Source organism: Rana temporaria, chromosome 2 (assembly GCF_905171775.1).
Source record: "Rana temporaria chromosome 2, aRanTem1.1, whole genome shotgun sequence".
Lineage (NCBI taxonomy): Eukaryota > Metazoa > Chordata > Amphibia > Anura > Ranidae > Rana > Rana temporaria.
The window spans coordinates 2,540,956-2,567,906 of NC_053490.1; the positions used below are offsets into that span (position 1 = coordinate 2,540,956).

Below are 26,951 nucleotides of genomic sequence, written 5' to 3' on the forward strand. Positions count from 1 at the left end.
CCAGTGTCCCGGTTACAGACCTGCCTGCAAAGCTGCCATCCATGAGAGGAGATGAAAGATGGAAAGAAGGCATTGATCATGGGAGAGGAGGCAAAACTTGCAATGGGAGGTGTGGACAAGTTGGGCTTAGCTGGAGTCCTCAAGCCTGGCTGATGATGTATCAACAGTCAGAAGAATCTGGAATGGAATCTCCCAATGAGGCCTCAGGGGCTTGGCAATATGCCACTTGACCACTAGTCTCTGGTACCGGGGCAGTGTTGGTCATGTATTAGCTAAGGATCTGGCAATGAAGAAAACACTTGTGAACACAGCTCAGTTAGTGAATGATAAAAATGCATTACATGTTCAGTCAAAGCTTCATTAAAAAAAGGCCAACGTGAAAATCATGAGAATAATAGTTCAATCATTGGTGCCTATCACAAAAATTGTCAAAAGTTAAAATATTCACAAGCCTTCTAGATGTGTGCTTGATGGAGATAAGAAATAAACTCAAATAGCTGGATTCAGGTACAGTTACGATGGCGTATCGTCGTAACTCCGAATCCGTGCCGTCGTAACTCCAAATCCGCGCCGTCGTATATTTAAGCGTATGCTCAAACTGAGATACGCTTAAATGTTGCTAAGATACGACCGGTGTAAGTCTCCTACGCAGTCGTATCTTAGCTGTCTATTTATGCTGGCCGCTAGGGGCGTATACGGTGATTTACGCCTAGAATATGTAAATCAGCAAGATACGCCTATTCACGAACGTACGCACGCCCGTCGCAGTAAAGATGCGCCGTTTACGTAAGGCGTTTTCAGGCGTAAAGATAAACCACCAAAAAGATGGCGCAGCCAATGTTAAGTATGGACGTCGGAACAGCGTCAAATTTTTCACGTTTTACGTTGTTTGCGTAACTCATCCGTGAATGGGGCTGGCCGTAATTTACGTTCACGTCAAAAGCATTGACTATTTGCGATGTGATTTTGAGCATGCACACTGGGATACGTTCATGGACGGTGCATGCGCCGTTCGTTCGGCGCGTCATTTACGTGAGGTCACAATTCATTACCATACAACACGCCCACTACAGCGTACTTTGAATTACGCATGCTTACGCCGGCCCATTTACCCAAGCCACCGTAACTTAGAATGCAAGTTCTTTGTGAATACTGTACTTGCCTCTCTAACTTACGGCGGTGTAGCGTATATGAGATGCGCTACGCCCGCCTAAAGTAAGGCACAGCTACGTGAATCTGGGTAAAAGAATATGATCATCACATTTCAGTCTGCTCACAGATTTTTGTTTTTTTAAGTAGCATTTTATTTTTTCACTTCTTTCCTATCTTGTGGGATGACATTGGTGAATGTGAAACTAATGGGACCCCTACAACTTCTTTAATATTCCTCCTTCTTCCAGAGTTACCTCTCTGAAGCTGAATCCTTTGGTGATACATTAGTCCGGCATTAGCTGTAAAAGCTTTGTCACATTCAGAGCATTAATTGCTTTTCTCCAATGTGAACCCTCTGGTGTCTGATAAGATTTGACCTATGATTAAAAGCTTTTTCACATTCAGAACATGGATATGGCTTCTCCCCAGTATGAATCACCTGGTGCGAGATAAAAATGGACTTCTGTGTAAAAGCTTTGTCACATTCAGAACATTGAAATGGCTTCTCGCCAGTGTGAACCCTCTGGTGTGAGATAATTTCGCTCTTGGTTTTAAAAGCTTTGTCACATTCAGAACATTGAAATGGCTTCTCGCCAGTGTGAACCTTCTGGTGTGAGATAATATCTCTCTTGGTTTTAAAAGATTTTTCACATTCAGAACACTGATATGGCTTCTCTCCAGTATGAATCATCTGGTGTATGATAAGCCCTCTCTTGGTTGTAAACGTTTTTCCACATTCAGAACACTCATTCGGCTTGTCTCCAGTGTGAATCTTCTGGTGACTGTTAAGATTAGCTTTCTGATTAAAAACATTGTCACATTCAGAACATTTATATGGCTTCTCTCCAGTGTGAATCATCTGGTGTCTGATAAGGTGTTCCATCTTTGTAAAAGCTTTGTCACATTCAGAACACCGATATGGCTTCTCTCCAGTGTGAATCCTCTGGTGTTTGATAAGGTGTTCCCTCTTTGTAAAAGCTTTGTCACATTCAGAGCACAGATATGGCTTCTCTCCAGTGTGAACCCTCTGGTGTATGATAAGCTCTGTCTTGGTTAAAAAAGCTTTGACACATTCAGAACACTCATATGATGTGTCTCCAGAGTGAATCCCCTGGTGTCTGATAAGATGTGACTGATGTGTAAAGACTTTTTCACATTCAGAACACTGATATGGCTTCTCTCCAGTGTGAATTCTCAGGTGTTGGATAAGCGTAGCCTTGGTTAAAAAGGCTTTGACACATTCAGAACACTGATATGGCTTCTCTCCAGTGTGAACCATCTGGTGTGTGATAAACTTTCCCTTCACTGTAAAAGCTTTATCACATTCAGGACACTGATATGGCTTCTTTCCAGTATGCATCATCTGGTGGTTGATAAGGTTTCTTGCTATATTAAAAGCTTTGTCACATTCACAGCACTGATATAACTTCTTTCCAGTGTGAACCTTCTGGTGTCCGATATGTTTTGCCTCCAATGTTAAACTCTTGTCACATTCCAAACAAGAGATAGCTGGAAATGACTTCTCTTATGTATACATGGGTTGGACTTTACTGTAAAGCCATTGTCACTTCCAGAACACTGAAATGGCTTCTCTCCTGTTGTCCTCTGAGGCGGGATCGATGATGAAGAGGATCCAAAACATGTATGACTTTTAGAACACGGATATGACTTGTGTCCTGTGTGAATCCTCCAGTGAATTGTGATAAAGACTTTCAGTCACTTCAGACACCCATATGGCTTCACTTCCCATGTGACTTTGTTGTATTGATGAAGTCCAACATGATAGAAAACTTGGTTCCTCAATCCACCTGTACAAGAAAAAAAAGAAATCAGAATTTTATATAAAGGGCTGAATAAAGTTGCTTTCTATTTTTAATGTTCATTGTTAAATATTTTGTATTTATAGAAAGAATATGTACATCATTATATATATATTTTTTTAATTAACCATTTCAGCTCCGCAAAGTTTTACCCCCTCAGTGACCAGGCCATTTTGGCTATGTGACACTGCGCTACTTTTACTGACAATTATATAAACAAAAAAAAGACAGACATTTAAAAAAACAATATATTTTTTTTTACTTTCTGCTATAAAACATATCCTATAAAAAAATAAAACCTCTTTATAAATTTTGGACAAAATGTCTTCTGCTACATTTCTTTGGTAAAAAAAAAAAAAAAAAATATCCCAAATGGTGCGTATTGATTGGTCTGTGTAAAAGTTATACTGTCTATAAAACTATAGGATATATTGGAAATGTTATTAGTATTTTTTTTTTATACTAGTAATGGCGGTGATCACTGACTTATAGCGGGGTGGGGAGCAATCTGGCACTAACTGACACTGGGGGGAACTAACTGCCACTGACATCACCAGTGACACTAATACAGTGATTAGTGCTAATAATATGCACTGTCACCGTACCAATGACAGTGTGTAGGAAGGGGGTAACATCTAGGCTGATCAAGGGGTTAAATATGTGCCTAACAAGTGTTTATGTGTACTGTGTGCAGCTTTTACATACACACCCCCAAACATCTCATCATACACACCCCCAAACATCTCCCCATACACACCCCCAAACATCTCATCATACACACCCCCAAACATCTCCCCATACACACCCCCAAACATCTCATCATACACACACCCCCAAACATCTCCCCATACACACCCCCAAACATCTCATCATACACACCCCTAAACATCTCATCATACACACCCCCAAACATCTCATCATACACACCCCCAAACATCTCATCATACACACCCCCAAACATCTCATCATACACACACCCCCAAACATCTCATCATACACACCCCCAAAAATCTCATCATACACACACCCCCAAACATCTCCCCATACACACCCCCAAACATCTCATCATACACACCCCCAAACATCTCCCCATACACACCCCCAAACATCTCATCATACACACACCCCCAAACATCTCATCATACACACACCCAAACATCTCCCCATACACACCCCCAAACATCTCATCATACACACCCCCAAACATCTCATCATACACACCCTCAAAACATCTCATCATACACACCCCCAAACATCTCCCCATACACACCCCCAAACATCTCATCATACACACACCCCCAAACATCTCCCCATACACACCCCCAAACATCTAATCATACACACACCCCCAAACATCTCCCCATACACACCCCCAAAACATCTCCTCATACACACACCCCCAAACATCTCATTATACACACCCCCAAACATCTCCCCATACACACACCCCCAAACATCTCATCATACACACACCCCCAAACATCTCATCATACACACACACCCCCAAACATCTCATCATACACACCCCCAAACATCTCATCATACACACCCCCAAACATCTCATCATACACACACCCAAACATCTCCTCATACACACACCCCCAAACATCTCATTATACACACCCCCAAACATCTCACTATACACACACCAACCAAACATCTCGTCATACACACCCCCAAACATCTCATCATACACACACACCCCCAAACATCTCATCATACACACCCCCAAACATCTCATCATACACACACCCCCAAACATCTCCCCATACACACCCCCAAACATCTCATCATACACCCCCCCAAACATCTGATCATACACACCCACCCAAACAAAGAGAAAAGCCAATGTAGCACCAATATTTTAAAAAGGGCCAAAATACATCCCTGGGAATTACAGGCTAGTTAGCCTAACATCAATAGTATGTAAGCTCTTGGAGGGGATGATAAGGGACTATATACAAGATTTTAGTAATGAGAACGGTATCATTAGCAGTAATCAGCATGGATTCATGAAGAATCGTTCTTACCAAATCAATCTATTAACCTTCTATAAGGAGGTGAGTTGCCATCTAGGTAAAGGAAGGCCCGTAGACGTGGTGTATCTGGATTTTGCTAAAGCATTTGACACAGTTCACCCTAAACATTTAGGCCCGGATTCACAAAGCACTTGCGCCAACGTATCTCCAGATACGCCGCGTAAGTGCAAATATGCGCCGTCGTATCTATGCGCCGGACTCACAAACTAAGATACGCCTAAAAACAGGCTTCATCCCACCGACGTAACTTGCCTACGCCGACGTAGAGTGGGCGCATATTTACGCTGGACGCATGTGGCGCTCCCATTGATTTTCTATTCCAATATGCAAATGAGGGAGATACGGCGATTCACTTTTTTTGTCCGCCAGACTCAGTGCGCGTAAAGTCATCGTCCGGCGTAAAGTTATGCCCCATAAAGGTGGTGTAACTCAGCAGCATCCATGCAAAGGGAACACAAGCCAGCGTATTTTACGTAGTTTACGTTGGACGTGAATATGACTAGGCGTATGTTACGTTCACGCCATAGGCAGTGATCCGACGTTTCTTAGGGAGTAGTTCCAACGTGATTCTGAGCATGCACACTGGGATGTGTCCACGGGACGGCGCATGCGCCGTTCGTTATACGTATCTGTCTGGCGCTCGGCCCATCATTTGCATGGGGTCAAGCCTCATTTGCATGGCTCACGCCCACTTCCACCTACACTGGCTTACGCCTAGGAAACCAAGTCCTTTGTGAATTCCATACTTGCATCTCTGCGCTGCGTCGGCATAGCGTACAGGAGATACGCTACGGCTTCATTAATGTGCTCTGCTGTCTGTGAATCCGGGCCTTACTGTACAAAAAAAGTTCAGTTGTCATGGACCATAGGGTGAGTACATGGACCATAGGGTGAGTACATGGACCATAGGGTGAGTACATGGAGTACATGAACCATAGGGTGAGTACATGGACCATAGGGTGAGTACATGGACCATAGGGTGAGTACATGGACCATAGGGTGAGTACATGGAGTACATGAACCATAGGGTGAGTACATGGACCATAGGGTGAGTACATGGACCATAGGGTGAGTACATGGAGTACATGAACCATAGGGTGAGTACATGGACCATAGGGTGAGTACATGGACCATAGGGTGAGTACATGGACCATAGGGTGAGTACATGGAGTACATGAACCATAGGGTGAGTACATGGACCGTAGGGTGAGTACATGGATTGAAAACTGGCTACAAGGGCGAGTTCAGAGGGTGGTGTTAAATAGGGAGTGCTCGGGGTGGTCAGGGGTGGGTAGTGGGGTCCCCCAGGGTTCTGTACTGGGACCAATCCTGTTTAATTTGTTGTTAAACAACCTGGAGGAGGGGTACACAGTTCAATCTCTGTATTTGTGGACAATACTAAGCTAAGCAGGGCAATAACTTCTCTGCAGGATGTGGAAACCTTGCAAGAAGATCTGAACAAATTAATGGGCGGGGGGGGGGGGGCAACTACATGGCAAATGAGGTTCAATGAGAAAAATTTAAAATAGTGCATTTGGGTGGCAAAAATATGATGCAATCTATACACTGGGGGAGAACCTCTGGGGGGATCTAGGATGGAAAATGACCTGGGGGTCCTAGTAGATGATAGGCTCAGCTGCTGCTAACAAAGGATACAGAATATTGGCATTACAAAGGGGATCAACTCCAGAGATAAAACAATAATTCTCCCCTCTACAAGACTCTGGTCCGGGCGCACCTGGAGTATGCCGTCCAGTTCTGGGCGCCAGTCCTCAGGAAGGATGTACTGGAAATGGAGAGAGTACAGAGAAGGGCAACAAAGCTAATAAAGGGTCTGGAGGAGGAATGGAGGATATTAGTGATGAGGAAAGGTTGTGAGCTCTGAACTTATTCTCTCTGGAGAAGAGACGGGGGAGGGGAGATGATTTCACAAATACCGGACTGGTGACCACACATTAGGGAGAAAACTTTTCAGCGAAAGGGAATTTAAAAAGACACATGGCAACCCGGGTCCCCAAACACTCCCCTGGGGCAGGACCCGGGTCCCCAAACACTCCCCTGGGGCAGGACCCGGGTCCCCAAACACTCCCCTGGGCAGGACCCGAGTCCCCAAACACTCCCCTGGGGCAGGACCCGGGTCCCCAAACACTCCCCTGGGGCAGGACCCGGGTCCCCAAACACTCCCCTGGGGCAGGACCCGGGTCCCCAAACACTCCCCTGGGGCAGGACCCGGGTCCCCAAACACTCCCCTGGGGCAGGACCCGGGTCCCCAAACACTCCCCTGGGGCAGGACCCGGGTCCCCAAACACTCCCCTGGGGCAGGACCCGGGTCCCCAAACACTCCCCTGGGGCAGGACCCGGGTCCCCAAACACTCCCCTGGGGCAGGACCCGACTTTTTATGACAATAATTTGCATATTAGCCTTTAACTGCTTGCCAACCAGCGGCAGGTCGACTCGGTACGACTATTACGTGGTTTTGCATATTAGCCACTAGGGGCACGCGCGCGCCGCCGGAGGGTCGCACACGCTCCCTGATCGCCCCTGGTGCTGCGCACGTCCCTGGCAGGGCACGATCACCACCGGGCACCCGCGATCGCTCTTTACAGAGTGTGAACCGGGAGCTGTGTGTGTAAACCTGTCAGGGGGAGAAATGACTGATCGCATGTTCATACAATGTATGAACAGCGATCTGTCATTTCCCCTAGTCAGTCCCACCCCCCTTCAGTTAGAACACAATGAGGGAACATAATTAACCCCTTCCTCGCCCCCTAGTGTTAACTCCTTCACTGCCAGTGACATTTTTACAGTAATCAATGCATTTTTATAGCACTGATCGCTATAAAAATGACAATGGTCCCAAAAAATGTGTCAAAAGTGTCCGATGTGTCCGCCATAAGGTCACAGTACTGATAAAAATCGCTGATCGCCGCCATAAAATTATCCCCTATTTTGTAAACGCTATAACCTTTGCGCAAACTAATCAATAAACGCTTATTGCGATTTTTTTTAATGAAAAATATGTAGAATAATTTGTATCGGCCTAAACTGAGGAAAAAAATAAGTTGTTTATATATTTTTGGGGGATATTTATTATAGCAAAAAGTATTTATTTTTTTCAAATTTGACGCTTTATTTTTGTTTATAGCGCAAAAAAAAAAAACGCAGAGGTGATCAAATACCACCAAAAGAAATCTCTATTTGTGGGGAAAAAGGACGTCAATTTTGTTTGGAAGCCACGTCGCACGACCGCGCAATTGTCAGTTAAAGCGACGTAGTGCCGAATCGCAAAAAGTGTCCGGTCATTGACAAGCAAAATGGTCCGGGGCTGAAGTGGTTAGAATGAGCACTTTTGATTTTTTATGTTCGAGTCCCATAGACTTTAGATCTGTACATTTTAATGTAATACTAAAGTCCTATTTTTTTATTTATTTTTTGTGTAGTTGGATTTTCAGAGCAGTCCAGATCCTCCTCTTCTCTGGTCCCTCTTCACTGCTCCGGGCTCCTCCCCCCTCCTGTTGAGTGTCTCCACACCAAGCAGCTTGCTATGGGGGCACCCCAGGACGAGCCGCAGCTCCGTGTGTCCATTCAGACATGGAGCCGTGACCTGGCCCCACCCCCTCTCTATGGAAACTGACTGCTTGGCGTGAACTGGAGCCATTGCAATACATGGAAAACACTATGGCCCAGATTTATAAAGACTTTTACTACGGCGTATCTCCAGATAGTCGTAAGTCTGAATGGCCGTCGTCGTATCGATGCGCCTGATTCATAGAATCAGTTACGCATAGATTTGGCCCAGATACGAGGGGCGTAAGTCTCTAACGCCGTCGTATCTTGGGGTGCAATAATTACGCTGGCCGCTAGGTGGCGCTTCCTTGATTTCTGCATCGAATATGTAAATGAGCAAGATACGCCGATTAACGAACGTATGTACGCCCGTCGCAATTAGTTACGCCGTTTACGTAAGACATACGCCGGCGTAAAGATAAAGCATGTCTCTAGGTGGCGCAGCCCATGCAAGGTATGGACATCGGAACAAGCGTATCTTTTTACGTCGTTTGCGCAAGTCGTACGCGAATATGGCTGTGCGTAAGTTACGTTCACGTCACAGGCATTGAGCCGACGTTATCTTTGGGTGTAAATATGACGCGATACTGAGCATGCGCGCGCATGCGCCGTTCGTTCGGCCATGCATCTACATGGGTCAACCCTTATTTAAATACAACACGCCCCCTACCAGCCTACTTTGAATTATGCGCCCTTACGCCGGCCCATTTACGCTACGCCGCCGTAACTTAGGACGCAAGTGCTTTGTGAATACAGCACTTGCCTCTCTAAGTTGCGGAGGCATAGCGTAAATACGGTACGCTATGCCTGTGCAACGTAGAGCGGCCGTACGTGAATCTAGGCCTGTGCATGCATTTAGTGCAGAAAAAAAAGCACACAGAACTGCGTCTGGTGTAAACTGGCCCTAAGGCCGGGTTCACAACTATGCGAATTGGTTGCGGCTTAAACCGCATCCAATTCGCATAACATTATAAAATACATTGATTTCAATGAGGCTGGTTCACATATGTGCGATGCATTTGCACAGCGCATTGCCGAAAAAACATGTGCGTTTTCTAGGCATTGCGGTGCGGCTCAGATGCAAATTCAGGCCCATTATCTTCTATGGGCACGCATCTGATTCGCACATGTGTTCATTTCTCTTCAGGATTCCTCTCATTCAGCTCAATACACTTCACCCCTCCCCCGCCCCTCTCCCAGGTCTCCAAATTTACATGACTATGGTATCCCAGATACAACCTTTACTGCTAAGACCCACTGTTTATACTCCCCCTTAAACCTTTAATAATAATGAGACCACCACTGTAACTTGGAGTAAAACTGGCCGTAGCAGCCTACTTTATTTTAAATACTTCAAGTAATAAATAACATATATAAACCATATAATTCCTGAGAAAACAGTTCTTCTCATACTAGTGCTGGACTTTGCAGGCAGCACTAACACCAACCTGTAAACCTTTTAACGTTATAACCTTTTTGGCACTGCGGTACTTAACCTTTGGTCATAGGCCTCAAGCCGACAAACTGACTCAGAGACGACCACTGACCGCAGTGCCCCCATTAACCAACATTCCAGCTACACCTTGGTAGACTGGCAAATAACACCCCTTCAGAACCCATACCACCTCTGGGTAATGGCGCCCATATTTGGGGTAATTTCTTACACCTTGGTAGACTGGCAAATAACACCCCTTCAGAACCCATACCACCTCTGGGTAATGGCGTCCATATTTGGGGTAATTTCTTCCACCTTGATAGACTGGCAAATAACACCCCTTCAGAACCCATACCACCTTTGGGTAATGGCGTCCATATTTGTGGTAATTTCTTCTCCAGCAAAATCCAAACCCCCACCACTGCCACGACAGCATGAAACTCGTACCCGCAGAAAGCGAAACCAACACAAGGAAAGCACCCAAAACAAACACATTTCTCACAACCCATCAACACCACTATCAGCAAGCCCATAACAAAAAAGGGGAGGGTGGGTGGGAACTTTTCTCCCCCACGTTGTGTGTTACCCGGGAAAGGAGGGAGGAGGAATTTATAGCCTCTCCTCCCCTCCCACTGTCCTCTCCCCTAACCACTCCCCCCTGGCTTGTAAGGGTTTTCTGTTAACCCCGTCATGCCGGCCCTGCGCCTATTGTCTGCTGTTCTTTGCTCCGGGCCTCTCTTGACTATGGTATCCCAGATACAACCTTTACTGCTAAGACCCACTGTTTATACTCCCCCTTAAACCTTTAATAATAATGAGACCACCACTGTAACTTGGAGTAAAACTGGCCGTAGCAGCCTACTTTATTTTAAATACTTCAAGTAATAAATAACATATATAAACCATATAATTCCTGAGAAAACAGTTCTTCTCATACTAGTGCTGGACTTTGCAGGCAGCACTAACACCAACCTGTAAACCTTTTAACGTTATAACCTTTTTGGCACTGCGGTACTTAACCTTTGGTCATAGGCCTCAAGCCGACAAACTGACTCAGAGACGACCACTGACCGCAGTGCCCCCATTAACCAACATTCCAGCTACACCTTGGTAGACTGGCAAATAACACCCCTTCAGAACCCATACCACCTCTGGGTAATGGCGCCCATATTTGGGGTAATTTCTTACACCTTGGTAGACTGGCAAATAACACCCCTTCAGAACCCATACCACCTCTGGGTAATGGCGTCCATATTTGGGGTAATTTCTTCCCCTGCAAAGTCCAAACACCCGCCACCAGCACCCAAAGGTAACACCTTGCCTTTGGGCGCACCTCCACAACCTCAATGCTTGCTGTACCCCGTATTACGGGTGCAACACCCCCATATCTATACCCACGTCCGAGTGGTGAACTCCATCACCCCTAATGTATCCCCATTTAGACCTCTCCAACTCCGGATGCCTGACCACCAGGCCCCCCGTTTCCATTCACCAACCACATTTTCCTTTTGGCGCTGCGGTGCCTGACCTCTGGTCATAGGCCTAAGGCTGCCAAGCTGGCTCAGATACGACCACTGCCCGCAGTGCCCCCCACTACATCTCTGTTAATCTTCCTCTGTGCTCTGTTCACCCCCTCCACTAACCTGGCCATCCTTTATGATGCCCTATTCATAAAGTCCCGACCAAAATATAAAGCTTCCCCCGCGCCATCCAGCATTGACCTCACCCCTAAATCCTTTCCCCACAACTGGGGAAACCGTACATCCGGTGGTCCAAACCTGTGCCCCTCCGGTATAACTCTACTCCACCACATTCCCGGGAACGGCGACCAACGCACCTGAGTCTGTAGTCTTGCGGCCCACAGCTGTGGACCCTTCGCCGAACATGCTACACTTGCCCCCCAATACCCGTAGGGGTGCCCCACAATACAGACCAATCCTAGTACTGTACCAGGAAAACCGTGAGTCATCTCTACAACCAACTATAAAACAATACTAAAGACCCTTGTGCCAGGCCACCAGCCATTGTGGTCTTACATCCACTCAACCTACACGACCTGCACCTGCCCATCCTCTTAACTATTGCCTCATCACGCCCATACGCGCAGCCTCTGTCGCTGCCCCCACTACAAAGGAATGTGCCGAGAATTCCTTCTACACGAGGCCCAATGCCCCCCAACATTTCCTAAACACTACCACCCCCGGTACCGCGACCATGGATCCCCCATTCTTATGCAACAAGAATGAAACCGCCCACCTACGGGCGTGCCTGCGGGACTTACCGCACCAACCCGACTGGGCAGAAGTCCGAACCAAAAACAGTGAGCGCCTGCACTGACTTGCCCTTCCCCTTATGATCCATTTTGGATCTGCGGGAACCAGTGTGGCCCCGTCCTATGCCCCACCCCACGTCCACCTCAACATGCCGCCTTGACCCTCCGTTGGAGGGGGCTAACCACCCGATCACCCTAAATGCTGCAAAAATAGCCAGAGAAAACACTACACGGAACAACGCAACCCCATACCGGGACGGACACGATGTCCCCCACTTTCTCCATAGACACCTCTAAAGATGTAAGAACGGAACCGGGCTACGTGCATACATACAACGCCTCTGCTTCCTTCAACCTTGAGCCCTAACCGCACCCAAAACCTCAGTAAAATCCGGACAACCTTGCACCCCAAAACAAGAATGCCGCCTCGCCAACTTTTCTTATCCAATACCAACTGTGACATCCCAGCCTCCCCGTACCTGGACCAATCACACCGAACCAGAACCTGTACCTCCGGTCCCAACAGCTACACCTCTGACTCCCAAACCATAGTCTGCCACCCAACCAGACCTTCTACGTACCGCCCAGGACGAGTCAACTAAAAACTCCACAGCCCCTCAGTACACGGGGCCCCATGCTCATCCGCCTATGTACCCACTCTCGAAAACCCGTCCCACTGAAAGGAGTACACCACTACCATGTCCACTCCCAGCAAAACACCGCGTACACAAAATAACCTTTCGTAAACAGCGCAGCCCCATGTCGCCGGAGACGAGTAACTGAGGGGAGGACACCAGACCCCATCACCCTCTTTTGTACCACCCCCAACTTTGCCCCGTTGAACAGACTTTCCTGTCCCGGGAAGCCGCACCCCCAAAACTCAACTGCCAACACCACCTGAAAACAGCTCAGATACCTCGAGAAAAACTCCACCGCCAACCCGGACTGCGGAAAATAGCAAGCACACCCCTTCCCCCGAAAGATGATCCTAAACCCTTGCTCCTCGCCCCCATCCATAAGCAGCTCTATGTCCAAGAGGCTGACCGTCTCGGACCACAAGGCCCTGTCGTTAACAGACTACCACACAAAACAAAAAAGGAGGAGTGCACCAGCAGGTCCTACCCGTGACCTTTCCCCCACCGCACCTAGCCCGCAAAGGCAAGTCTTCCCCCAAGAGCGACTGCAGCGCCTTGGGGTGAACCTTCCTCAACCCTACTGTCCCCTTAATCTTCGCTGTGAGCCTTCCACTATCCGGCGGCAACCTGCCTTTCCGTGTCTCAGAATCGCTGACCATGCCCAAGGATTGCCCGCACAACCCGGGTCCCCCCGTTAGTTTGGGCACCAACAGGACGCAAACCTTACCACCATGCCGACCCCTCATGGCCAACCAAACACCCCAGCTGCGCGACCCAGCTGGGCAAAAGCCGAGAAGTTGTTAGATAGCGCACAGGAGCCGGGGCAACCCAGCAGCCCACTTATCCACGTAGCTCTCCCCTTCTCCCGGACAACCCAACAGCCTAAAGCTGCCCGGGTGTACTGGCAAAGCCGAAAGGCCGCCTAGGTGTACAACATAGCCACCCAGGTCCTCCGACCACACTGCCTACCCATCACCTGCCGCCACGAATGATGTGTAACACCGTACGATCCCCCGCGTCGATGGCCCCATCGACCGCCCCCCCCCTTGTACTTGAAAGACGATGAATGAGAATGAGCCTGCGATTGTCCGGCTTTTCCTTCGGTACCACCCCCAATGGGGAAACTACCAACCCCACACAAGAGTAGGGGGGGGGGGTGAAACGGGCCCCTCATACAACCCAGTGTCCCTTCCATCCCCAGGCACCCGAAACCGCTCTGAGGAGATGTAGCCCGGCACGCAAAGGTCCGTACCTCCGGGGGAACCCCCGGACAACGAACCCGGACCACTGAAAAACCCCCTGCGAAACCCCTCCCTAGCAGTTGAGCAACCACCCTGCCGGGCCCCCACCTATAATTTGTCGCATCCTTTTACCCATCGCCTGCGTACTCCCTCCCCCCGGAAAGATCTGCGTGACGCCCCTACCTTGCCTTAATACAGCGGGAAGAGGAACCCCCAAAGTTTCGCCGCTACCCACCTTACACTGACAGCCAGTGCCCCCCAAACCGCAGGCCTGGCTGCTCGCTTAATGGTGACCCCCGGGTTGCCACATGGCTAAGTTACCGCCACCCTCCGGCACCCCAGCTGCCGCCGAGCCCCCGGCGGGTTTTGTCCCTCCCCTGTAGCTCGCTCCCCAAGGCCTCCAACCACAACCAAAATCGTTGCCACACCCGAGTCATCCACCTCATTTTCCGCCATGGGCCCTAGCCCCCCCCCACTGTCACCCCCCCCGCCACTGCGGGCACCTACAACATCACCCGGGCCCCCTTCCCTCGGCCCCCAACCCACAGATACCCCTAATACTGAATTGCAAAAGTAATAGCTGAAATCCCCTTACCGGACTGACTGGAAGCAATCCCAGCAGCCGACCGGCACGTCTCCCTCGATGTTGACGCCGTCCTTGATACGACCGCCTCCTCTGAGCCCGACAGCTCCCCCTCCGACCGGTCCACGAACGCACATCTGTAACAGAATGACGGCCCACTAGGCACCTCGGGCCTACCGGCTGATGGCCCAGCGCTAGCGTGCACTCCCACTGCGCCTTCAGGACCCACTCCCGATTTTTTTTTTTTTTATGTTTTGTCGTCCAGGGTGCCAGGCCTCTGTGCTCCCGCTGCCTTATCTCTCTCCCCCTCGCCCACTCTCTCCTGGGCTAGATTGGAGGTGGCTAGCCTCGGATGGTGAGGGGCTATAGCCACCGCTGGGACAGACTTCCCCCCGCCGAGGCTCCGGGACCTCCGGTGCACAACCGGGGTTGGAGCCCGTATCTCTCTCCCCCTTGCCCACTCTCTCCTGGGCTGGATTGGAGGTGGCTAGCCTCGGATGGTAAGGGGCTATAGCCACCGCTGGGACAGACTTCCCGCCGCCGAGGCTCCGGGACCTCCGGTGCACAACCGGGGTTGGAGCCCGTATCTCTCTCCCCCTTGCCCACTCTTCTCCTGGGCTGGATTGGAGGTGGCTAGCCTCGGATGGTGAGGGGCTATAGCCACCGCTGGGACAGACTTTCCCCCGCCGAGGCTCCGGGACCTCCGGTGCACAACCGGGGTTGGAGCCCGTATCTCTCTCCCCCTTGCCCACTCTTCTCCTGGGCTGGATTGGAGGTGGCTAGCCTCGGATGGTGAGGGGCTATAGCCACCGCTGGGACAGACTTTCCCCCGCCGAGGCTCCGGGACCTCCGGTGCACAACCGGGGTTGGAGCCCGCACATTCGGGTCGTCCCCTCAGGCGGACCCGGCCGCCGCCTTGGAGCCCCCCTGAGCCGCCCCCCCGAACCGCACCCCCACCTGGAGTTGTCCCCGGGGCCCACAAACTCGGACGTTAATATTGAAACGGGGGGGGCGCCACCTGGAGCCCCCCCCCCCGGCCCGCACCCCCATCCAGTGTTGTCACCGTGGCCCCCCCGCCAAGGCCGTTGCAACTGTGGAGAGGGGGGGGGGCAGGTGGGGCCCCTACCTGCCAATTTGCCGCCGCGTGGCCCGGGGGGGGGGGGGGGCCTGCTACTGGGCCACGAGAGCCACGCTCGGTAATATCCCCCCCGCAGGGCAACCCCACCAGGCCGAAGGCGCCGCGGCCATTGTGATTGTGAAGGGGGGGGGGGGGGGGGGCCGCGCTAGGCCGCTATAGCCGCGCTGCAGTGATCACACGCTATCGCCGCGCTATTGTGAAGGGGGGGGGGGCAGGGGCCCGGTTGGGCTGCCCTCCCTGCTAATATCCCTGGTGGATGTCCCGGGGGGGGGCGGGAGATTGTGATTGTGATTGTGAACCGAGGGGGGGGGGGGGGGCCGGTAGGGCTGCCCTCCCCGCCAATATATACCCGGTGGAAAGCAAAAGTCCATGAGCTAGTGACAGTATACGCCACTGCAAAGATATGGGCACCCAGGCTGTAACCCTGACCCTTTTGGCAGAGCACACGATTCCCCAGCAGCACAGCCTACCTGAACTTTTCTCCCCCACGTTGTGTGTTACCCGGGAAAGGAGGGAGGAGGAATTTATAGCCTCTCCTCCCCTCCCACTGTCCTCTCCCCTAACCACTCCCCCCTGGCTTGTAAGGGTTTTCTGTTAACCCCGTCATGCCGGCCCTGCGCCTATTGTCTGCTGTTCTTTGCTCCGGGCCTCTCTTCTAAAACGCAGCTGATTGGCTGAACAGCTCTCTTCTCTCTCTGCAGAGATAACAGAGCTGAAATTCGCACCGCACTAGTGTGAATCCGGCCTAAAGGTTAAGAAATAAGAAGGTGGAAAAAAGTACCGGACTGCATCAGAAACGCATCATAAACGCACCGGAACGCATCAAACACTTGCACACAGAAAAGCATCTGGACTGCGTCTCTATGGAGTGAACTAGCCCTAAAGCTAGCCATTTGTGTGTGGGGGGGGGGGAGGGGGGGGTACTCTGCCTGTAAAGTGGTGTATCTGTAGCATGTATCCACAATGCTGCTTCAAAGATGTACGGCTTTCATGAAAACTTACAAATCTACATTGCAGCTGCAAAACACAAAACAAAAAATAGCCCCCCCCCCCCCCAATACATACAAGGCCATTTGGGTCTGTAAAGGCTTAAACTGAGAACCCCCCATGTGAAAAAAATATCACCCCCCCCCCCCCCCCACGCACTAACAAACCCCTAGCCAAACACAGCAAACCAGCTAATGAAAGGGTGTGGAATAGGGTTGCCACCTGTCCAGGATTCACCCTGACAGTCCGGGTTTTGAATCATGTGTCCGGGTTTAAGGTGAACTGAAACCCAGACACATTATTTAGACTGGGCTGTGGCTCCCCAAGTAACCAAGATAGTCACACACAAATCTGTTGCCATCCAGGAGCTGCGGGCAGTTGTCACGGAGCAGGTTCGGCATCACTGGGGGGGGGGGCAGGGTGATGATGCCACACCCAAATTTTTCTGTGGCACGCTTTCTGGGGCACCCAAAGTGTTCAGATTTGGCTTGAAGAAAAGGTGGCAACCCTAGTGTGGATGCTTGTGGGCAGGAGGGGCTTGGGCACCTTTAAAAGTCAACCACCTTGTTCCCGCATTAAGGGGGACAAGGGCCTCTTCCACACAACCCTAGGCTGGGTATGTGGGGGGGGGGGATGCAAAACATGGAAACCCCCTTTAAACTAGCGGGTACAAGGTGCTTTGTGGTTGGTATTGGGCTGAGCCCAACATGCCCCAAAGTCAGACAGCTATGTTGAGTGCATGTGGCCTTGTATGGTTCAGGAGGGGGTTGGGCGTGCGCTCTTCTCGCCCCTTTCCTAGCTGGCCCTGTTGTACGCTCAGAAAAAGGATGCGGTTTAGAGGTGCGCCCGTTCAACCCACGCAAATGCATGTACGTTGCTTGACATTTACTAAGATTTTGGCCGCACAGTGAACCGATGTATTTGAATGAGCGCAAGAGCCGCTTGCACATGCGCATGCGCAGGGCTTACATTGATCTCACGCTTGTTCAGAAAAAGTTACTTTCTCGTTCTATTTTGGGCATATTTGTTACTTGGGCGCTAAACTTCCTCACATCACCCCATAATATTGGCACTTCCAGCCGTCAAAAGACGTCCTCCCCTTTGCACGCACGGCGCGCGCTGTGATCGCCGAGTCACTGAGACGCGGGTGATCACAGATCCGAGTCCCGGCCCCTTACCTCTTGATCAGCTGTCAGCCAATGACAGCTGATCACGTGATGTAAACAAAGCTCTGTAATCGTTTTTTTTTCTCCTCGCGCTAACAGCGACTCCGACTCTTGTGTAAGGGACATCGGTCCCCAGTGGAAGAGGCACATCAACCTCATTAGTGCCCACCAATACCCCCTGCCAGTGACCACCAGTGCAGTAAATGCCACCTATCAATGCCCATAAGTGCCACCTATCAATGCCCACCAGTGGTGTCGGTCAGTGCCTCATCAGTGCTGCCTAGCAGTGCTGCCTATCAGTCTCACCTACCAGTGCTGATCACTGCCCATCATTGCCACCTCTCAGTGTCCATCACTGCCAGCTATCAGTGCCCATCACTGCCACCTCTCAGTGCCCATCACTGCCAGCTATCAGTGCCCATCACTGCCACCTCTCAGTGCCCATCACTACCACCTCTCAATGCCCATCACTGCCAGCTATCAGTGCCCATCACTGCCACCTCTCAGTGCCCATCACTGCCAGCTATCAGTGCCCATCACTGCCAGCTATCAGTGCCCATCACTGCCACCTCTCAGTGCCCATCACTGCCACCTCTCAGTGCCCATCACTGCCAGCTATCAGTGCCCATCACTGCCACCTCTCAGTGCCCATCACTGCCACCTCTCAGTGCTCATCACTGCCACCTCTCAGTGCCCATCACTGCCAGCTATCAGTGCCACCTATTAGTGCCAATTGTCAGTGCCGCCTCTCATTTCCCACCAGTGCCGCTTATCAGTGCCCACCAGTGCCACCTTATTTGTGCCTATCAGTGCAGCCTCATCAGCGTACATCAATGAAGGAGAAAAATTTCCCATTTGCAAAATGTTATAACAAAATATAAAACGGTTTGGTATTTTTTTTTTAAAATTCTGTCTTAATTTTTTTTTTAACAAAAAAAAAACCCCGCAGAGGTGATCAAATACCACCAAAATAAAGCTCTATTTTTGGGAAAAAAATAATTTGGGTACATTGTTGTATGACCGCGCAATTGTCGTTCAAAGAGTGAGAGCGCTGAAGATTGGTCTGGGCAGGAAGGGGGTTTGAGTGCCCGGTAAGCAAGTGGTTAATATTGAATTGAAGATGCCGTGCACCATGTCCATAGTGGCGCACTTATCGCCCCCTCCTGTGCGCCGAGATTGCTTTAGTAACTGGGGAATAGCGCTGTGTTACCGGCGCAAACGTTTTGTAAATAAAATGTACGTTGCGCCTCGCCGCGCGCCTCAACTCATGGCGCAAAGGTTTTGTAAATCAGCCCCAGAGTCTCTGAAAAGTCTTTTTGTCTTTATAAAACGAAGAGAAAAGAGGAAGTCGGCTAAACGCGAGAGTGCGGTTTCCATCCCCCCACCAACATTCCGTTCAGTTGCTTCACTTCCTCTAGAGACGCTCCATAGTTACCTCGGCTCTTATCAGTCCTTCACCAGAAGTCCTGATATGACTTTGTATCTTTGTGAGGAACAAACCGTCACATTCCAGACTCTTAGAACTCCGAGTACGAGGGGGGAGGGGGGGATCACACCACCAGACTCTTAGAACTCCGAGTACGAGGGGGGGAGGGGATCACACCACCAGACTCTTAGATCTCCGAGTACGAGGGGGGGAGGGGATCACACCACCAGACTCTTAGAACTCCGAGTACGAGGGGGGGAGGGGATCACACCACCAGACTCTTAGAACTCCGAGTACGAGGGGGGGAGGGGATCACACCACCAGTCTCTTAGAACTCCGAGTACGAGGGGGGGGGGATCACACCACCAGACTCTTAGAACTCCTAGTACAAGGGGGGAGGGGATCACACCACCAGACTCTTAGAACTCCGAGTACGAGGGGGGAGGGGATCACACCACCAGACTCTTAGATCTCCGAGTACGAGGGGGGAGGGGATCACACCACCAGACTCTTAGAACTCCGAGTACGAGGGGGGAGGGGATCACACCACCAGACTCTTAGAACTCCGAGTACGAGGGGGGCAGGGATCACACCACCAGACTCTTAGAACTCTGAGTACAAGGGGGGGGAGGGGATCACACCACCAGACTCTTAGAACTCCGAGTACGAGGGGGGAGGGGATCACACCACCAGACTCTTAGATCTCCGAGTACGAGGGGGGAGGGGATCACACCACCAGACTCTTAGAACTCTGAGTACAAGGGGGGGGGAGGGGATCACACCACCAGACTCTTAGATCTCCGAGTACGAGGGGGGAGGGGATCACACCACCAGACTCTTAGAACTCCGAGTATGAGGGGGGAGGGGATCACACCACCAGACTCTTAGATCTCCGAGTACGAGGGGGGAGGGGATCACACCACCAGACTCTTAGAACTCCGAGTACGAGGGGGGGGGATCACACCACCAGACTCTTAGATCTCCGAGTACGAGGGGGGAGGGGATCACACCACCAGACTCTTAGAACTCCGAGTATGAGGGGGGAGGGGATCACACCACCAGACTCTTAGAACTCCGAGTACGAGGGGGGAGGGGATCACACCACCAGACTCTTAGAACTCCGAGTACGAGGGGGGCAGGGATCACACCACCAGACTCCTAGAACTCCGAGTACGAGGGGGGGAGGGGATCACACCACCAGACTCTTAGAACTCCGAGTACGAGGGGGGAGGGGATCACACCACCAGACTCTTAGAACTCCGAGTACGAGGGGGGAGGGGATCACACCACCAGACTCTTAGAACTCCGAGTACGAGGGGGGCAGGGATCACACCACCAGACTCTTAGAACTCCGAGTACGAGGGGGGCAGGGATCACACCACCAGACTCCTAGAACTCCGAGTACGAGGGGGGGAGGGGATCACACCACCAGACTCTTAGAACTCCGAGTACGAGGGGGGAGGGGATCACACCACCAGACTCTTAGAACTCCGAGTACGAGGGGGGGAGGGGGATCACACCACCAGACTCTTAGAACTCCGAGTACGAGGGGGGAGGGGATCACACCACCAGACTCTTAGAACTCCGAGTACGAGGGGGGGAGGGGGATCACACCACCAGACTCTTAGAACTCCGAGTACGAGGGGGGGAGGGGGATCACACCACCAGACTCTTAGAACTCCGAGTACGAGGGGGGAGGGGATCACACCACCAGACTCTTAGAACTCCGAGTACGAGGGGGGGAGGGGGATCACACCACCAGACTCTTAGAACTCCGAGTACGAGGGGGGAGGGGGATCACACCACCAGACTCTTAGAACTCCGAGTACGAGGGGGGGAGGGGGATCACACCACCAGACTCTTAGAACTCCGAGTACGAGGGGGGAGGGGATCACACCACCAGACTCTTAGAACTCCGAGTACGAGGGGGGGGAGGAGGGGATCACACCACCAGACTCTTATGCCGCGTACACACAATCGTTTTTTCTCAGGAAAGAAAACAACGTTTTTCCAACTTCATCATTAAAAACGACGTTGCCCACACACCATCGTTTTGGAAAAATGATGAACAAAGCAGACAGCAGAGAGAGAGAGAGCAGAGAGAGGGAGACAGAGAGGAGAAAAACATGTACAGAGAGAGAGACAGCAAAGAGAGATATTCATCGATGGACACATTTCTTCTAAACAATGAGAAGTGTCATTACAGGAAGATTAAATCCCTGAGCTACAAGAAAATGGAGGAAGCCCTTCCCCCTCTCTGATCTACAAGATCTACATAATGCACCCCAAACCCTGCACTCTGTACATAATGCACCCCAAACCCTGCACTCTGTACATAATGCACCCCAAACCCTGCACTCTGTACATAATGCACCCCAAACCCTGAACTCTGTACATAGCTCATCCCAGAACCCTGCACTCTGTACATAATGCACCCCAAACCCTGCACTCTGTACATAGCTCATTCCAGAACCCTGCACTCTGTACATAGCTCATTCCAGAACCCTGCACTCTGTACATAATGCACCCCAAACCCTGCACTCTGTACATAATGCACCCCAAACCCTGCACTCTGTACATAATGCACCCCAAACCCTGCACTCTGTACATAGCTCATCCCAGAACCCTGCACTCTGTACATAATGCACCCCAAACCCTGCACTCTGTACATAATGCACCCCAAACCCTGCACTCTGTACATAATGCACCCCAAACCCTGCACTCTGTACATAATGCACCCCAAACCCTGCACTCTGTACATAATGCACCCCAAACCCTGCATGCCTTTATCCTTTTATTTATGAATGTGTTGTGGTTTGTATGTATCCATGAGACTCTTGCTTGCGGATCAATAATAAAAGCATATTTTATAGGTACAAGGAAGCCTGAGTTTTGTTTAATGACGCCCCTTAAGCCCCTCCCACTGTTAGAAGTTTGACCACACCCACATTTGCTGTGACACGCTATACAAGGTTTCTTCCTTCCTCAAGTGTCCCTCATTCAGGAGTTCAAAAATTGGGAGGTATGGTGAGACAGGGAGGGAGAGAGAGAGAGAGACAGGCACAGAGAGAGAGACGGGAACAGAGAGAGGCGGGCACAGAGAGAGAGAGGCAGGCACAGAGAGAGAAAGGTGGGCACAGAGAGAGAGACAGGAACAGAGAGAGGCGGGCACGGAGAGAGAGGCAGGCACAGAGAGAGAGAGACAGGCACAAAGAGAGAGAGGTGGGCACAGAGAGAGAGGCGGGCACAGAGAGAGAGAGGCAGGCACAGAGAGAGAGGTGGGCACAGAGAGAGTGGTGGGCACAGAGAGAGAGGCAGACACAGAGAGAGAGACGGGCACAGAGAGAGAGGCAGGCACAGAGAGAGAGGCAGGCACAGAGAGAGAGAGACGGGCACAGAGAGAGAGAGATGGGCACAGAGAGAGAGGCGGGCACAGAGAGAGAGATGGGCACAGAGAGAGAGGCGGGCACAGAGAGAGAGGCAGGCACAGAGAGAGAGAGATAGACAGGCACAGAGAGAGAGAGAGAGACGGGCACAGAGAGAGAGACGGGCACAAAGAGAGAGAGATGGGCACAGAGAGAGAGGTGGGCACAGAGAGAGAGATGGGCACAGAGAGAGAGGCGGGCACAGAGAGAGAGATAGACAGGCACATAGAGAGAGAGAGAGAGACGGGCACAGAGAGAGAGACAGGCACAGAGAGAGACGGGCATAGAGAGAGGCGGGCACAGAGAGAGAGAGAGAGGCAGGCACAGAGAGAGAGGCGGGCACAGAGAGAGAGAGAGAGGCAGGCACAGAGAGAGAGGCGGGCACAGAGAGAGAGAGAGAGAGGCAGGCACAGAAAGAGAGACAGGCACAGAGATAGTCGGCAGAGAGGCAAAGAGAGAGAGAGAGGCACAGAGAGAGTAACAGAGAGAGACATGGGGCACAGAGAGAGACAGACAGAGAGACAGGCACATAGACAGGCAAAGAGAGACAGCAGAGAGAGGGAGACAGAGAGGAGAAAAACATGCACAGAGAGAGAGACAGCAAAGAGAGATATTCATCGATGGACACATTTCTTCTAAACAATGAGAAGTGTCATTACAGGAAGATTAAATCTCTGAGCTACAAGAAAATGGAGGAAGCCCTTCCCCCTCTCTGATCTACAAGAAAATGGAGGAAGCCCTTCCCCCTCTCTGATCTACATAATGCACCCCAAACCCTGCACTCTGTACATAATGCACCCCAAACCCTGCACTCTGTACATAATGCACCTCAAACCCTGCACTCTGTACATAATGCACCCCAAACCCTGAACTCTGTACATAGCTCATCCCAGAACCCTGCACTCTGTACATAATGCACCCCAAACCCTGCACTCTGTACATAGCTCATTCCAGAACCCTGCACTCTGTACATAGCTCATTCCAGAACCCTGCACTCTGTACATAATGCACCCCAAACCCTGCACTCTGTACATAATGCACCCCAAACCCTGCACTCTGTACATAATGCACCCCAAACCCTGCATGCCTTTATCCTTTTATTTATGAATGTGTTGTGGTTTGTATGTATCCATGAGACTCTTGCTTGCGGATCAATAATAAAAGCATATTTTATAGGTACAAGGAAGCCTGAGTTTTGTTTAATGACGCCCCTTAAGCCCCTCCCACTGTTAGAAGTTTGACCACACCCACATTTGCTGTGACGCGCTATGCAAGGTTTCTTCCTTCCTCAAGTGTCCCTCATTCAGAAGTTCAAAAATTGGAAGGTATGGTGAGACAGGGAGGGAGAGAGAGAGACAGGCACAGAGAGAGAGAGAGAGAGAGAGGTGGGCACGGAGAGAGAGAGAGACAGGCACAGAGAGAGAGGCAGGCACAGAGAGAGACGGGAACAGAGAGAGGCGGGCACGGAGAGAGAGGCACAGAGAGAGAGAGGCGGGCACAGAGAGAGAGAGGCGGGCACAGAGTGAGAGAGACGGGCACAGAGAGAGAGAGACGGGCACAGAGAGAGAGGCGGGCACAGAGAGAGAGACGGGAACAGAGAGAGGCGGGCACGGAGAGAGAGGCAGGCACAGAGAGAGAGAGACAGGCACAGAGAGAGAGAGGTGGGCACAGAGAGAGAGGCGGGCACAGAGAGAGAGAGAGACAGGCACAGAGAGAGAGAGGCAGGCACAGAGAGAGAGAGAGACAGGCACAGAGAGAGAGAGAGGCGGGCACAGAGAGAGAGGCAGGCACAGAGAGAGAGAGACAGGCACAGAGAGAGAGAGAGGTGGGCACAGAGAGAGAGGCGGGCACAGAGAGAGAGGCGGGCACAGACAGAGAGAGACTGGCACAGAGAGAGAGGCAGGCACAGAGAGAAGCAGGCACAGAGAGAGAGACAGGCACAGAGAGAGAGACAGGCACAGAGAGAGAGGCGGGCACAGAGAGAGAGAGGCAGGCACAGAGAGAGAGAGACAGGCACAGAGAGAGAGGTGGGCACAGAGAGAGAGACGGGCACAGAGAGAGAGACGGGAACAGAGAGAGGCGGGCACGGAGAGAGAGGCAGGCACAGAGAGAAAGGTGGGCACAGAGAGAGAGGCGGGCACAGAGAGAGAGGCAGGCACAGAGAGAGAGGCAGGCACAGAGAGAGAGGCAGGCACAGAGAGAGAGACTGGCACAGAGAGAGAGGCAGGCACAGAGAGAGAGGCAGGCACAGAGAGAGAGACAGGCACAGAGAGAGAGAGACAGGCACAGAGAGAGAGGAGGGCACAGAGAGAGAGAGGCAGGCACAGAGAGAGAGAGACAGGGACAGAGAGAGAGGTGGGCACAGAGAGAGAGGTGGGCACAAAGAGAGAGGCGGGCACAGAGAGAGAGAGGCAGGCACAGAGAGAGAGAGACGGGCACAGAGAGAGAGGCAGGCACAGAGAGAGAGAGACGGGCACAGAGAGAGAAAGACAGGCACACAGAGAGAGACGGGCACAGAGAGAGAGGCAGGCACAGAGAGAGAGATAGACAGGCACAGAGAGAGAGAGAGACGGGCACAGAGAGAGAGACAGGCACAGAGAGAGACGGGCATAGAGAGAGGCGGACACAGAGAGAGAGACGGGCACAGAGAGAGAGGCAGGCACAGAGAGAGAGCTAGACAGGCACAGAGAGAGAGAGAGAGAGAGAGAGAGAGACGGGCACAGAGAGAGAGGCAGGCACAGAGAGAGAGGCGGGCACAGGGGGAGAGAGAGAGACAGGCACAGAGATAGTCGGCAGAGAGGCAAAGAGAGAGAGAGAGGGGCACAGAGAGAGTGACAGAGAGAGACATGGGGCACAGAGAGAGACAGGCACATAGACAGGCAAAGAGAGACAGCAGAGAGAGAGAGAGAGCAGAGAGAGGGAGACAGAGAGGAGAAAAACATGCACAGAGAGAGAGACAACAAAGAGAGAGACATGCACAGAGAGATATTCATCAATGGACACATTTCTTCTAAACAATGAGAAGTGTCATTACAGGAAGATTAAATCTCTGAGCTACAAGAAAATGGAGGAATCCCTTCCTGCTCTCTGAGCTACAAGAAAATGGAGGAAGCCCTTCCTGCTCTCTGATATACAAGAAAATGGAGGAATCCCTTCCTGCTCTCTGATATACAAGAAAATGGAGGAATCCCTTCCTGCTCTCTGAGCTACAAGAAAATGGAGGAATCCCTTCCTGCTCTCTGATATACAAGAAAATGGAGGAAGCCCTTCCTGCTCTCTAAACTACAAGAAAATGGAGGAATCCCTTCCTGCTCTCTGAGCTACAAGAAAATGGAGGAAGCCCTTCCTGCTCTCTGAGCTACAAGAAAATGGAGGAATCCCTTCCCCCTCTCTGAGCTACAAGAAAATAGAGGACACCCCTCCCCCATGGAGACAGTGGGGTTGATTTACTAAAGGCAAATCCACTTTGCACTACAAGTGCACTAGTAATTGCAGTCGCTGAAGATCTGAGGGGGACATACAAGGAAACAAACAAACAGCATATTTGCTTGTGTTGGATATATGCAACAAACTTAGCTTAGAATATATATCCGATGCAGTTTAGATAAAGGACACAAGATGTCGCTAGTGAGCATTGATATGATAGACTGTGTTCTTTATGATATGTTGTGTTTTCTGTATCACAATGATGTACTTGTTGTTTTCTTCTTCCTGCTTGTAATCTGTGTGTGTTCTCACCATGAGGCAGAGAGACATCTTTGTCTGTGTGATGATGTTTCAATAAACAAGCCAGTTCCTGTTACTACAGAATATGTCTGATCTGAATTAGACTCCGCTGCACTTATCCATCATACTCTGCAACAGGTTATGGGCCCAGAGTCCGGATAAAGTCTTATGACCAGGTGCGGCCTAAGCAGAACAAAAGCCTGAACGGAAGACAGCGTGGCTGATGCGGAGATCGACATAAAGAAGCTTTCCAGTGACATCTCCTATAGACAAGTAAGACTGTTTATATATAAAGGAGGGATAAAATGGCCGGAAACTCAGAGCTTAAACTCTCAGTG

General features: G+C 50.9%; 1 pseudogene; it reads right to left on the bottom strand.

Annotated features, from left to right (window-relative positions):
• Positions 1–1,165: 1,165 nt before the first annotated feature.
• The window catches only part of LOC120926518, a 574,555-nt pseudogene continuing 548,769 nt past the window's right edge, over positions 1,166–26,951 (bottom strand).